Source organism: Zophobas morio, unplaced genomic scaffold (assembly GCF_036711695.1).
Source record: "Zophobas morio isolate AGI-343-1 ecotype UQ-CSIRO unplaced genomic scaffold, CSIRO_AGI_Zmor_V1 ptg000023l, whole genome shotgun sequence".
In the NCBI taxonomy this organism is placed as follows: domain Eukaryota; kingdom Metazoa; phylum Arthropoda; class Insecta; order Coleoptera; family Tenebrionidae; genus Zophobas; species Zophobas morio.
The window spans coordinates 10,358,987-10,374,098 of NW_026972128.1; the positions used below are offsets into that span (position 1 = coordinate 10,358,987).

The 15,112-nt window shown below is 31.2% G+C and overlaps 1 protein-coding gene across 2 annotated transcripts in view; it reads left to right on the forward strand.

Moving 5' to 3' along the window:
* The window catches only part of LOC135134683 (uncharacterized protein), a 120,419-nt gene that overhangs the window by 63,251 nt on the left and 42,056 nt on the right, over nucleotides 1–15,112 (forward strand). The gene's annotated exons all lie outside the window — the stretch shown is intronic.

Genomic DNA, 15,112 nt, shown 5'->3' on the forward strand with positions numbered 1-15,112 from the left:
TGTATAAGTAAGAATAACAATATTTCCAGAATAATGAAAATTAAGCTATGACAGTACAAACTAATATTAGTTAGACAGAAATGACGTTTTGATTTCATTAAATGTTTAGATAATGTTTGTGTTTGCCAGTGTTATTTTACTTAACTAGTTCTTCCAGCATACATAAACTTACATAAAACATGATGTAAGTGAAAACACAAAACAGAGCTGAGATCAATTCATTCTACACTCTGTAACATTTTTCCGTCTTCGCAGGTTTTACCACCTTAAACCCCGCATTGGCGCTTAATTAATTAGAATTTTCTTGAAAGGATTATTAGAATACTAATTTATTAGACAATTGTTTCTCTTAGTGGTTTGACAATTTTTCCACGCTTTTTTCGTCTCCAATTGCCTTGCACATACAAAGAAATAGACTTATTGTTCGGGAGAAATACGACTGCTGGAATAATCTTGTACCGTGAAATTACACAGCGTAAAACCCTTAACTGCTAAGGAGAATTTTTTCCAGCGCCCTCAGAGAATCCGCATAAGAAAGCATTATTTTTCACTTTAATTGGACTATTTATTTATAGAAGAACGATATTTTCTGCACATATATATTTAATTTCACATTGGAAGTAGTTAAAATATTGCTTTGGAAAACATGAAGTCATAAAAGCACGGAACGTATCAAAATACTGACTTCAGTAATTAAACGAAACAACTTGGTTAAATAAAACGAAATCAATACTACTAGACTCTCATTGCAAATTAAACACAAAGTTAATTGAAAAATGTAATTACAAACGAACCTAAAATGAAAATTCTTTACTAATTTTGTTGAAAGTGTACTACCTGAATTCCTTGAATAAAGTAAATTTACCTTATTTATGAAAAAACTATTCTCGTTGTTAAAATCCGGTTACTAAGTGTTAAATAGTCAAGATTAAGGTTGTCACTGCTTCATCCCTATATACAATTTATTTTCTATTTTTATTGATTCAATTATGATAATGGTAAGCAAATAATCCGATAATGTTTCTGAAGTTGCATGTTACAAATGTACATTATCTTAGATTGAATTTTCCTTATTATGTTATGTAAACTATAATATTATAACTTAAAATATCACCGACGACGCCTTACAACATAGATAAAAAATGTGCAAAAAATCTGACGTAAAGAACTGCATGACAGAAGATTAAGGAAACGTGATACTAAGGACGAATCGTCGCCAATGGAAAAGGAAAATACAAACATTGTTGATAATGAAAATGTGTTCTGTGTGCAGCTGTCATTTATATTCACATCATATAAACTTGTGTAGGATGTGTTCGATAGGTCCTCACTTTAATACATTGTAGATAATTACACCCGTACAATGCGGAGTTCATAGCTGTAAATTTTGTCTTACCTAAATGATTAACTGTTAACTTTAAAAATTAAATAAAATAAAATGTAATACAACGTAAGGATTGTCTATTACTTTTCGAGAATGCTTTTTTTTAATCTAAAAAGAATTAATAATAATAATAAATGCCACAACACAGATCAGGACCTTTTCACACTGTCCTATGAACTGAGTCATAATGTTACAATGAAAATAAATATAAAAATCACACTGTTCACCCAAATTGCAAAATAAATTTCCACATATTGATTAATATTTAGTGTTCAATAACATTAAATGTATATAACAACTTGGAAAAGCTTTCAGCCGTATTCGTTATCACTAACACACCCTAAAATCTTTCGCCTTTCACATTATGTTGGTATTACTGTCTCAATATTGTTTATTTTTTTGCGAAAAAAGTGTGAATACATTTAAGACAAGGTTGTAACACTGATAATAATTATTTTAAATTTAATGCTTAAACGTTATCCTCTTCAATAAGTTATCAATAATGATATATATTTTTAAAGGCAAAAATTATTTACTGCAATCGAAAATTAAACAAAAAATAATTTTGTCTCTAATTGAAACATCGTACAAATGCTAGGTCAATAGAGTACAAAATTCTGTAGTAATTAAAGCCACTGAAAAATTTACATATCAATTTAGTTCAGTCTAGTCTGGATATTATCGATTAGAGTTTATTAAAATAGAATTGTTGCTATCAATACTTAATTCTCTGCTATTATTATAATTTATAAGATCACGAGAAACTAAGTTGTACCGAATCAGATAAGAATCCAGAGAAGCTTTTTGTGTTACACATCCCTTTCAAATTAGTCAACAAATTACAATTAATGAATTCCCTTGATAGAACTGAAGAGTTACTGAAACTTCAGGGTAATGGAGAGATAACAGATCCTAAATTATGTCCATAAAACGGTTTAATATGTGTTTGTTAATATTTACTTTTTTTTTCTAACAAAGTACAAGGCATCATTGTGTGTATAAATAATTACCGCCAGCTCCTACATGTATTATATCAACTCCACAGAAGCTGTAAAATGAATAAAGCAACAACAGGACATGTAATATGTCACAACTCAAGAAAATCCCCAGACCGACAAAGGGATTCATCATTGTTAGTAAAGTGTAGTCCGATGTCCAATTTGTGTTTACTGCGTTAATTCTGCAAATTTGAGTAAGGAATAATCCCTTCCATTCGTTTGAATAGTTTTTTGCATTCACACTATTTAAATGCAGGATACCTTCAACCAAATAAAAATAGCGAATTTAAAATTTAAAATTTCTTCTGTATTTTTTTTTTTCAAATTTTATTATGCGCTGTCTTAGAAGGGGGAGTAAATTTCATACTAAGGGGGATTTTTAATGTCTTACACTAAGAGAACATATTCAACCTTATAAAATTTCCTAACTACTGAAAAATGTATTCACTTGAAAATTTATAAATCTAATGAAGAAAAGTTTTCAGATAATTAGGGTTCTGTGTTGCAGTTGAAGTGAAACGGAACATATGGTAAATAACCTGAAAAACATGTCTGCTTATTTGATTATAAAACAGTAGTTTTTTACCTTAAGTAGCTCGCCTCCTGAAGAACAAATTGTTACTTAATTATCTTTAAACCATTAATTCGAAGTTTTCTCAGAATTTCAAAGCTCTGAAAGTGTTATTAACTTCACTCCATCCAATCGATTAAACAAATTACAAGGCCGAGCTTGGTTTATATTTTCGCACTAATATTACTCAGTCTGGAAAGTTCTTTCAATCTGCAATTATAGCAGTTTATATATTCGCATCTGAAACGTCTCGAAATATTGTTTAAGAAAATGTAATATCCATTAACGAAGTGTTTAATTTGCATATCCTGCAATGAAGAGGAAATACATCACATGAAATCTTTCACTAAATAATTTTTGGAATCAGTTAAATATTATCGAATTATTTGGCGCAGATAAAAAAATAACTCCAAAAATAATAATAAAGCAGGCTGTACTCGTAATTAATTGATCTCCTTCTCAGAAACAAACAAGTTTTTTATTCGATCAACAAATCCTCTTGTCACTCCGAAATCTTGTTAAGTAAATCTTGCTTGTAATTTATGTGTTTTATTTGTAGTTTAATAGAGTAGGTTCAAATGTTAATGGTCCGCACACCAATTATTGTAAAAAATCTTAAGAAAGATAATGACGTCAATGGAAAAATTTATTAAATATGTCGATGATTTTAGAAAATCTCTTTATTACTTCCTTACACTGCAAACCAACCGAGAATAACGTAAAGTACCCAACGAGTATACTTAACTTTAACATTTTGCCTGAATACATTATAAATTCTGTATCACTAAGTGTACCTTTAGTATTAAAAGTTGGAGTATTTTATTTCCGTTCGAGTTACACAAAGTATATTTAATACAGGACCTAAGGCTTTGAAAACGTTAAACTTTCTTATTAAAAGTTGTAATGAATTTACAAATAAAACAGCTCTTATAATTTTCATATTCAAGAAAATGAATTATTTTCCCCTGCCTATTTACCACATTGTGCTCTTCAAAAATGCCCAGCTAAAGTTTTTAATTTTATCTCAAACTTGTTTTGATGTTTATCATCGTGAACATCTAATATAATTTTAACAAAATAATGTTTTTTACAAATACTAATTAAATTTGTAATATGATTATGCATGTTAAATTTTGCTTGTAACTTCTGGCGCTTTTATGCTGTATTTGAATCCTATTTTTTTAATAAGCTACAATTACATTGGTATTGTATGTTTTACTTACATGTTGTTTTAACATTGTGCCTTCGTATCGTTCTAAAGTTACTAAATTCAGGTTATTCTACGTCGTGATTTACGAGGTTTCTCTAACGAACAGTGTTATGGTTGTGGTCAGGGCTTCCTAACCTACAAACTTATAGTTGGATGAAATTACAAAGTTGAATAACAAGCAAATACGCCTAGGTTAGCAACACTCTAAAAGTCAGATTTCGCACTCCATAACTGTGGAATGTTATAGTAATTTTATATCGAGGTTTTTTATAACAGTTACTCAACAAAATTTTCATTAAGTTAGGAAAAACTCATATCATTTAAAAAACAAAAACTACAATATTGAAGAAAATTTTGTCTCTTATAAATTATAACATAGGATATTAGCGACTTTAAATTTCGCTCAACTTTTAGTCCAAATAATAATACTTTATGAATCATACTCATAATCATAAATATAAGCAGACTTTAAAATCATACTAACAACTTTATAAAAGCAATAAGAGTAGTTGGACCAGTGCCAATAAAAGTTAGCAAACAATTAGACTTCTGAAGTATTACACTAGAAACCATAAAATTTGGCCAATGTATATTTTGAAATACGTGGCCACTTATCGGAGTACAAGTCAATGATCCTTTTACATCAGATATACAACCTAGGGAACAGTAAATTCTCACTTCATTAAATCCAAAGAGAATTGCTATCAATTTCACTCGAGTAAACAAACTCATAGCATAGGCAACTTGCAACGAAGATTTAGAAATCCTGTTGAATCTGTAATTAATGCAAATCATGTGTCCGCATTGAGAGGTCTCTGAAGTGTTTTTTAATCCGAAACAATGTACATCGGCGACGGCTTTAGATCACATATAAAGCAAAGCAAGATCAAATTGAGTTCCAAACCATTGCTTTAATTCTCTACTGAGTAGCAGGATCCGCTCGAACTCAGTCCCGCCGGAGCAGGTAGAAAATCTTATCGTCGTTATAGCGAACCATTCTACAATGCAAAACAGTCTTCTGTATTCAAAAAGATTCTCTCCTGATATAATTTAACTAATTTTTTTATTGTTCGTGTAAAATTAACTTTTATGATAAGAGAACTAAACGCAATTTTTTCTCTGTCTGTGATCTCGTATTACGTGAAACCTGTTCGAACATACAGAATATTTGCTTCATTAATTTGGAATCTACTTCAACATCTGCGGTTGTAACGTAGACGAAGCACAGGAGTGTAGACAAAATAGCACCACACCTACGACAGCAATGACAAAAGCAAGCAGACCGCATTATACTTGCATCCCCTGAAAGCTCGCGCATTGTGCGAGCTTTCATTGCTCATTTCTTTGGGAAAGACTAATCTCAACACAAAAATTTCGTTAAAGTAAACAGTTTAACGTCTTTTCACCCATTCGTTGAAAAGATTGCCGAGATAAGATTGTTTTTTCTTAAAATTTAGACACACGAGGGGTTTGTGTCTCACAATTAAAATAGTTCTGACTAATTAACAGCCACACGCTAACTAACATAATAAAATACAAAATGAAGATATACAAAGGTTTTTAATTTTGTCTCAGTTGCGGGAGCGCGTTTTAATGAAAATTTAGCTATGCAGTGAACATTACGGCCATAATTTATTTCATATGTGTGGTGTTAGAACAAGCCTTACTCTTTAATACGGGTACTTAACTGAAAAAATACTTTTTACTCGACCGGGAGAATACGTGCCTTCTAAAATACCAGAACTGGAACAGAAACTAAGCATTGGTCCCTACAGAAATAATATTTAAAGAATTTCCCTAAGGACTTTTCATTGTGTCCTCTTTTTTTAATAAAGTTCCAAACTCAACAATTCATTACTATTAGCAGTAAACGATTAATTATTAAAGTCAATTAGAGGAATATCAGAAAGAAACAGAATCCTTATTAGAAGTTAGATTAACAGTTGGCCCTTGTCACTTGTAACAGTTTGCATCAGCATCTGCTTAAAGAGTTGCAGAAGATCTACGTAGACAGTGACCGGTGTATAAGTTTGCAGTGGGTAAATTAAAAAAAGTGGCCATCCTAATCGGTATTTTCCCAGAGGCGTATGTCTCAATTGGCTTTGTAGAATAAAAAGTCGACGATGCTTAGTATGGAACGGACGAAGACCATGGTATTTGCGGTATAAATCACGCATTCCCACACGTCGTTGCTAGTAACTACGGTGAGGTTTTACTATTTGTAGTGGGAATATTGACGATTAACGATGTTCATTTTTTCAACATGCACTAGCTATTGTTAAAATCACTACAACCTACGGAGTTATTGAAATATTAGTAGACCTACAGTTCATCGTATTCATAAATTTGGCAAAATATTCCACCTTAACCATTAAAAAATATTCGTTTCATTTTTACTAGCCGTTAACTTATTTTAAACCTTTTATTTGTTTTAATGAATATCATAATTTTTGGATAACTCAGAAAAGTAGATGTAAATTCCCTGAAATTTACTTACGATGAAATTCAAATTTTATAACAACAGTTAAAGGGTAAATAAGATGGATGGAATGTTTTCTTAACAATAAAAAAAAATTGGTCGAAAGTTGTTTCGACACAACTTCCCTCGATCCTGAACTACAATGAAACATATCCAGCATTTTCGAGTTGAGTTTTTTCTTTACACAATTTTGTAACGACGTCATAAACATTTTTGCAAGGACACCTATATACACTTGGATTGGTGCAGTGTATAATACTAAAAATAATAGTATTGTATTTCCAAAATTTTCTCAGAAAATGGAGTGAGCCGTTCCTGATTTAATCAATAAAATAAATTTACTCATTCATTAATTTTTTTGAGCCACTTGTTTAAACAAATCTAAAAAATATGAATGCAATGTTAAATCACAAGTAAAAACTCGTATTTTGCACATTTTGGGTAGAATTTATTCGGCATGGAAATATCAACCCGCATCGTACTGTGTAATAATATTATTTTAGACTTTAAAAGTCTATTCTAAGTAAATTTCGTAAAACGGTTTCCACAGAAAAGAAAGCATTTACCATTTCTAAATATCGTGTTTCTTATTATGACTTTTAGAAAATGCCTAACGTGCTGTATGGTGAAAATGTCAGGAATGTGCAAGTTTTGAAATTTTGAAGAAATTTATATTCCATTTTGATTACAAAAAATTGGTCTAAAGAGTTTAGACAGTACTTCCCTCGCTGTCGGAAACGTCACGACTCCATGCTTATTATGTTTTTTTCTCATTGCATTTTTGTAACGCGGTATTTAAAAAAAAAATACGATGACGTCATCAACATTTTTGCAAGGACACGTAGGTTAGTTTGGATAGATGCAGTGTAATACTCCCTCCGTCCAAAAATATGGTTATATAGTACTCCTATATATTTTAAATTTATTTTTGTCCGAAATTATGGTATACATTTATAACTTTATTTAATAATACTATTATAACAACAATACATTTCATATTATATACAATGGGACTTTATTTAGAGCTACTTGAGAACATACCAATCTCGTTGGTAACCTTCCCTCACGACGAAGTTTGATTTATTAAGATGAGGAATTTTATACTTAAAATTAAATAAATAAATAAATTAGATTATTATAACATATTATTATTGTTTATTATAATAAATAATTAATTTAATTTAATTATTGTTTCTAAAATCTCTTATTTTTTAAATTCTGCGAGAGTACCATATTTTCGGCAAGAGGGAGTACTAAAAATAAAAGTACTGTATTCCCAAATTTTCGGGAAAATGAATTGGGTGGTCTTGAATATTGATTTATAATCAATAAAACAACAAAACAGTTTACTCACGTATGTCGCGTGTATTAGCAGAGGCGACTGAAAATCGTTTATGAATAAGCATTCTTAATTTAAGACAACAATCGGTAACACTTGTTGAGATTGTACACGTGAGAGTCGAACGAAGAAGCTGCAAACAATACCGATGGCCGTCCAGACTTTTATATCGCTTCGACTTCCGCTTATTTATATAATAAAAAAACGTTCGATTTTATTTTAATTTTTGATGGTGTAATTCACAATTGGTTGATTATAACTTGTCTATACCATATTCACGGAACCTAGTCAGCGCAACAAAACAAATGCACGTCTGTAATGTTAAAGTAAATATAAACAAGCATGCTACGCCTATGTTTCAAACGAGTTTTTACTTTACAAAATTTTGTGTCTATCAAATTGGGTTGGTGCAATGTTATACTAATAATAACAGTGTTGTATCTCCAAATTTTCGCGAAAGTCGAGTGAGCTATTCCTTATTTAATCAATAAAATAACTGAGTCATTCATTAATTTTTTTGGGCGACCTGTAAAGCAAATCCAAAAAATATGAATGGAATGATAAATCACAAGTACAGACTCATCATACTCATTACATTTTAGATAGGATTTATTCGTCAAACTTTTGAGCTGACGTCATCAATTTTTTGGAGGGGATAATAAATATATTTTAATTAAAAATTTATCATACTTATCATAACCGTAAACCACCTGCAAGATTTCAAAGCTTTCGGTTTTGCAGATTCAAAATTAAATTGCATAATTTTGTTGTTTTTTTTTCCAAAAATCTGGACGTTTCGAGTAAAAACCCAATACGGAGTCGTAAACTACATGTGTAGGACTATGTTATTTTATACAATTTAAAACCCATTTACTATGTACAATTTTGAAGTGACGTCATCGTATTATTGGTGGGGATGATTAGGTAAATTTTGGTTAGCGGTTTACCATGTACATGATATTCCTAATATAATTACAAAATTTGACAACAATCGGCCCAGTATTTTCCGGAGATTATCTGTGTAATAAAAATCCGGGACGGCAGAGAGACGGACAGACAGACGGACAGCGGACGGACAGACGGACGGACAGACGGACAGACGGTCAGACAGACGAAAACGGGAGACCCATTTCTTTGAGCTCTAAGGGTCATGATAGGTCGAGAAAATGCAAAAGTAGAGAGTCGGCCGACGGACTCGATTACAATACTTCCTTTGGTTACGCTCGGGAAGTAAAAATAAAGATGTTTTCAGCACAACGTATCAACTTTTTTATTTCTTGTGCTTGTGCAGTAACCAGGTATCTCTATTTTTATTTTTTTTATATTTTTAAACTCGCTGTTGCTACAAAAATTACCCATATTCCTAAATTTGTATTTATGGTTAAGAATTAATACCAAAATATAAAAAGTATAGAATTATCAACTTTCAAACCATAAAAGAGATTTTTCCTTCTCCTGTAAAATTTCAAATTTTGGAGTTACCTCGTTCTTCACTCTGTATAAGCAAATTTAAACAATATGAATGCAATGATAAGTTACAAGTATAGACTGATCATATTTTGCACAGTTTAAGTAAAATTTATTCGGCAAAATTTTCAGATGACGTTATCAATTTTTTGGAGTTGATAAACAGATACATTTGACTTAAAAATTTTCCATGCTTACAATAACTTCAAAACGTCTCCAAGATTTCAAAACATTCGGTTTTGCAGTTCCTAATTAAATCAATAAAATAAATTTACGCATTCAAAAATTTTTTAAGACACCTGTATAAGCAAATTCAAAAAATATGAATGAACAATCTAGATAGGATTTACACGGCAAAATTTTGAGCTGACGTCATCCATTTTTTTGAAAGAGATAAGCAAATATATTTTGATTAAAAATTCATATTAATGTAACACAAAAACATCCAAACTATCTAGGTGTACAGCTATATAACAAACTAGACTTAAAATTTAAACGCATTGATAACATTAGCATATTCAAAAGGATGGTGAAAAATTTTCTAGTTGACAAATGTTTTTATAGTGTTAACGAATTTATTCATGTGTAATAATTCTGTTCAAATTATATGGCTATGTATGTGTAATTAAAGTTATAATTTGCTATTTTGTTAAACTCAAAAATTGACTAACCTAATTATTTCAGTTCATTTTGTAAATATAAAGGTGAATAAAGTTTATTTATTTATTTATTTATTTATTTATTTATTTATTTATTTATTTATTTATTTATTTATTTATTTATTTATTTATTTATTTATTTATTTATTTATTTATTTATTTATTTATTTATTTATTTATTTATTTATTTATTTATTTATTTATTTATTTATTTATTTATTTATTTATTTATTTATTTATTTATTTATTTATTTATTTATTTATTTATCATGCTAATCATAACTTTAAAACATCTGCAAGATTTCAGCGCATTCGGTTTTCCATATTCAAAATTAAATTGCAAAATGTTTTATAATTTTGATTTTTTTTCCAAAAATCTGGACGTTTTGGGTAAAAATTCAACACTACTTCATAAACTAGATGTGTAGGACTATGTTATTTTATACAATTTAAGACCCACTTGCTACGTACAATCTTGATAAAAATCCGGGACGGCGGACGGATAGACAGATGGAAACGGGAGACCTATTTCTTCGTCTTCTAGGAGTCATGAAAGGTTGAGAAAACGTAAAAGTAGAGAGTTGGCCGACGAACTCGATTACAATACTTCCTTTGCTTATGCTCAGGAAGTAAAAATCTGAAACTGTCTAGTTTTAGTGATGTTTTTGTTTTGATTTACTGAATGGAATGCCCCAAGATCTCTTCGCTTAAAAAAATTTCAACCTTCTCGGCCATCTTCGAAACTTACCTCAAGACATTGTCTTGTAGATTTCGACCTTCAGAAGTTACTTTTGGTGTTATTTCTTCAATGACTCTTACTATTTTTCTAAAATCGCCGACTGAAATAGGGTAATTTATACTTATAATTTAGAAAAACAAATAAATTCGATACTGAATTTTGCTCGGAACCATAAACACGGTATATTTTTCGAATCAGCACGTCGATATGTATATATGTATATATTCCAGAACTAATATTTGTGGATTTTAGGTAACTGTTTAAAAGCAAAATTTTTCAATACTTCTTGTGTTTGACCATCTTAATCTGACCTGATTGGAGCTTTTTTTTAATACTCCTAAGGGTTAGAAACTATTTAAGGATGTTTTCTTGTAGATTTCGATATCGAAAACTTACTTTCGGCCTCATTTCTTTGATGACTTCGACCATTTTGCCAGGATCGCCGTTTGAAATATAGTAGGTTTTTTGATAAAAAAAAATGAAGTTTAAATATAATATTTCCACAATTTTTAAAATTTAAATTATCTACAGGGTGATGAAAATGAGGTATTTGCTCAATGGTACCTGGACACTTGAATATTTGTAACTTTGTTCTAATGTTTAGTGTTACGGTTGTCTTTACTTTTTTTCTGTTTCCCCATGTTTTAAAATAAAGTTATATTTTCTGTTAATGAATACATTAATGTTTTGGTTTTTTTCAAAAGTTCGACCGATTGCAGGTACTCATAAAAATTCAACTGTCCGGTTTTTTTTCTCTGGCAGTGTATTAAACTTCAAAATTTAAGAATTAACGTCGTAATTCTGACATGTTATGTGAATTTAATTGAAAATCAAAAATTTCGGTAAAGACTGTCAAAAATAACATCTATCAACAGTAAAAAATGACATCGTGAATTATATTCTAGCAAATTATTATTAAATTATTGATAACTAATTGTTTAACTATCTATTAGAAAATCAGTTCATTAAAACAACAAAATTACGAAGTTAATTCTTCAACTTTGACGTTCAATATTTTCAAAAGTTTGGTGCAGGGATTTTTTTAACCATTTCTTTCGGGTTTTTCAAAGCCATCTTAACAACGTGCCATCGAGCACATACGTTATTTCTTCATCAGCCTGTATATCCCTGAATTTTGTGTGGATTGTTAGGCAACTCTTTCAAAACATTTTTAATTAATGGACATTTAGACCCTTTTTCGACCACCTTCGCAAGTACTGAAGGACATTTTCTTGTAGATTTTGACCTCGAGAAGTTATTTTCGGTTTTATTTCTTGGATATCTCCTACCATTTTGCCAGAATCACCCATTGAAATATAGCAATTTTTAGGATTAAAAAAAATGAATTTCAAAATTAATATTTCTAAAATCTTGCCCCAGGACCATAAACACGCTATATCAACCCGTCGATATCTACATCTCAGAATGTTTGTGGATTTTTAGACAACTTTTTAAAAACAGAATTTTTCAATATATGGAAATACTATGAGAAGTAACCCATGGACCATCTCCATGCACCGCCCATGACCAGTCACAGTCGGGTCGTTCTAAAAGAGACCACCTTCCGAAATGAGTCAGTCAAGTTAAGCCGAATCTTGAATACGAGCACATTATGAAAACAAGAAAATTATTCGCTGTACATCCCAACACTGGTGTCAGAAGTGGGATGAAACGGGACTGGGAAAGCTCAGATAGAAAACCATGAAGTTGGTGGTTTTGGCCATCAGAGGTTTTCTAAAGTCGAGAGCAACAATCCAACGTTTGGGAAAGAATTGCAATGAATATAGTGGATCGAGAACGCGAACACGTCTGTAATGGTTGTCAGTGATTACGCCACAAATGGTCTAGACCTTATGTCACACCGAACAAAAGGCACTACTTTGAATTAAACCTATTCCAAACGGTTACTGTGGTACTCAGAATACGGAAGACACGGACAGATGGAATGGTAGAACAGTTCAATCGTAACATTTTTCGAAGGTGGTGGCTAAGCATCAGATATACATATTGAGCTGTCAAATACCGACGCGCATAGTTTTTGGAACAGAGCTTCGTCTACCTTGTGATATACTGTTCACCTTTTGAAATGAAGAACCACAACAGATGAAAGATTATGTCGATGACTTGAAGGAGAAACTTTTGAGGGGTCCATGCGATGGTGCCCCGCAAGACTAAGGTGGCAAGCGATAGAAATAAAGTTACGCTACCATCTTAAGGGTGATTCAATAGGATTCCAGGCAGGGGATTTGGTGTGGCTTCATAACCCTCGAAAAAAGAAAGGTCGTTATTAGAACTTGTCGCCAGATTGGGAAGGTCCATATACCGTCGTGACGAGGATCAACGATATCGTTTACAAGATTCGATGAGGGCCGAAGACTATTAACTTGTTCCTCGATTATTCTAAGATATTTTGTGTTTGGGAACGTAGATTTTATACAACCGTGTGATCAAAAATATCTGAATCTGTTGGCAGTACTTTTCAAACAAAAATATTAACTTTTCTTGCGCTTTTGTTGGCATAACGGAAGTAATTGTGTGACAGATATATCAACTGTGGCGTGAGACAAATTTAAGTTATGTTTTGGATATATGTATTAGAGTCTGTCAATCTTGACATCTGACAACCGGAAATTATAGAAAACATCATGATACCAATTTCAATTAAAAATCCAGGATTGTCAACAGACTCAGTCATTTCTGATTACACGCTATATGTCTATCCGTAAATCATATTTTACTGTTTAAGTTATCTGTAGGGGCAATGTTTCTGCAGTTGTTCCCTAAAAGTTGACATATTCCTGGGTTTTGATTTTTGTTTTCAATATATTCTTTCATCTAAAATTACATTATTTTTATTACATAATTATTTGCACATTTCTTCTCTAATCGTTTGGTTTTTTTTTGTTTCTCTTTCCCTTTAATTGGGATTACCCCGTTGGGAAAGATTTAACTAATAATAATAATAACTAATAATAATAATAATATTTTTCATTATATTGTACTATTTATCTCCCAAAGACACATTGCTTCTGAAACATTTATGTATAGCACCAAACTTTCTGCAACCAACAAAACGTACAAAAAAATGAAGTTCGACAAAAATAGTGGTTTTATGATTGTGACTTTTCCAAATCCCTCGTCTACGAAGCAAGAACATTTCGAACTAATACCGTTAAAGATAAGCCGGCCCTGTTTAGCGGAAGCGTACAAACCAATTACAACAAAGAACCGCTATTTAAGTTTGGGATAAAGTTGCATCTAATAAGCTGCATGTCGTAAAAACAACAATTTTCGTTGGTGCACTATACTTAACCAGTCTGATGAGGCACAAAAGTATAACAGGATCATTTCTTAGGCATCGATAACGTATTAAAATATTTTTAACCCAAAAAGTTTAAACAGTAGTTTAAACAATCAGCAGATATTTATTTAAAATTATAACTTTTCTTTTAAGTAAATTAAAAAACTATTTCATTTACATAAAAAATGAAAAGTTGATTGGTGAAGTTTAGAAGCCTTCATTTCTTCTTAAAATATCAAGCAGTTGCAAGTGAGAAAATATAAACATTATTTTTTTAATTCGTTTTTTAAAAATAGTCGGAAATTGGTTTCAAAATTAATTTTTTCGTAAACTAAATATTACTCTTCATAAAGTTACACAACTTTAATTTCTACAAGTTTTACTAAATTCGTTCCCCAGAGGTGCTTAGTGACAAAAAGTCACTAACTTCATGTGATGTTTCGTAAATCACACTCATAATTAGATGGATAAGTAGGCTTTAAAACCATGCTAACAACTTTATTAAGGAAATGAGAGTACTTGGAACAATGCCGAGAAAAGTTATCAAACAATTAGGCTTGTATATTACACTTGAACTCAACCGCAAAACTTGGCAAATTCCTCAAACACGCAGCTACTTCCTGAAGTACAACCCAATAAATAATTCTTTACATCACCCTGCTTCTGGAACAATAAATTCTCACGTTATTAAATCTGTAATTTACCAATTATTCGAAGCCCCTCGAGCTATCAATTTCGTCCGTTAGCAAATTACAAGAACCCCGTGCCTATTGCTCGCTTTATCCTAACTTGTTCGGAAAATTTCGAAATTTCTTTCAATCTGCAATTAGGGCAGTTTATGTGTCCGCATTCGGGGGTCTCCTAGGTGTTGTTTAAACCTAGGAATGTGCATCGACGGCGTGTTTAGTTCGCATGTACCGCAATGTAGACGAAGCACAACCACCACGCCTACAGCAGCAGTAGCA